The sequence below is a fragment of the Branchiostoma belcheri genome, unplaced genomic scaffold (assembly GCF_001625305.1).
Source record: "Branchiostoma belcheri isolate BF01 breed outbred unplaced genomic scaffold, Haploidv18h27 scaffold349, whole genome shotgun sequence".
In the NCBI taxonomy this organism is placed as follows: Eukaryota; Metazoa; Chordata; class Leptocardii; order Amphioxiformes; family Branchiostomatidae; genus Branchiostoma; species Branchiostoma belcheri.
Genome location: NW_017803964.1, coordinates 78,446 through 79,571, shown reverse-complemented (window position 1 = coordinate 79,571; position 1,126 = coordinate 78,446). Strand labels below are relative to the sequence as shown.

Below are 1,126 nucleotides of genomic sequence, written 5' to 3'. Positions count from 1 at the left end.
GTATGTACCTCGTGAGTGTTGATAGCACTGTGTACTAATTTCAAAGATTATGTACATATCACTGTATTCTTTATATGGGTATGTTTATGTGTTTGTGTAGGGCCTCCATGGAAGCCACAGTGGTAGTTATACCTGCTTAAGCTAAGGTCCCAATTGGGAAAAGGGGCCCTGGCGGGTAGTTCCCGGGCTGTTTTTACCACTTTCGAGCGGGACCCCGACGTGGCCCCGCGGGGCACCCTGCGGCTACCGGGATATTTTTTGGCCCGTCGGGGCCCCGATAAGAATTTAATTCTGAGTTAAATTCTACCCGGGCCCCGCTAGCAACAAGACGCCGTGACCTCATCGTGAGAACACCGGGAGGTACCCCTCCGGTTGCCGGCATTCCACCGGGACACATTTCTTACGTCACAGACCAGATGAACAGAATAAAGGTGTGTACTTCGTAAACCCGGGTAAAATGTGTGACCTCACAGATCAAATGATCACAACAAATACGTGAATTCTGCATTACGAATAGGTCAATACAAGACATCGTCAGAGAATCTGCTGGGTACCTGCCGGGTGCCTGCCGGATACCGACCAAAGAGGGTGACAAAATTTCTAACAAAATGCTACCGAAGGAAACTTTTAATTGTGACCACGACAGACGATGCCCGCTCGACTCCTGAACCCGGCCGGGGCCAGCCGGGGCTACATCCCCGACGGGCACCGGCGTAATTGGGACCTTAGCTTTACCAAGATCTTCAACAAGTCAATGAGCATGGGTGAATTCCCCCAAAGGTGGGAGCAATCTAAAATCCTTGGCTGTGATCGCTACATCGCTACTTCACTCATACTTAACACACTTGTATGGCCACCAGTCACCGAAATACACCGCAAAACAAAGCTACACTTGTCTACAAAGCTCTCAATGGTATGTCCCCACCCTATCTCACTGCACTATTCACTCAGTTATCTGAGGTACATACACACAACACCCACCTTAGGGCTCAAGGAGGACTACAGTTTCATTGTGTTATATCTGCTCTGACTTCTTGTTTAGATCTGTATAATAATGTGCCATACCTTGCGCCTCTTAACAGGTACGTCAACAATGAATTATTGTATAACACCCCATACACACACA

The 1,126-nt window shown here is 48.4% G+C and overlaps 1 pseudogene; it reads right to left on the bottom strand.

Annotated features, from left to right (window-relative positions):
• The window catches only part of LOC109475741, a 50,180-nt pseudogene that overhangs the window by 4,766 nt on the left and 44,288 nt on the right, over nt 1-1,126 (bottom strand).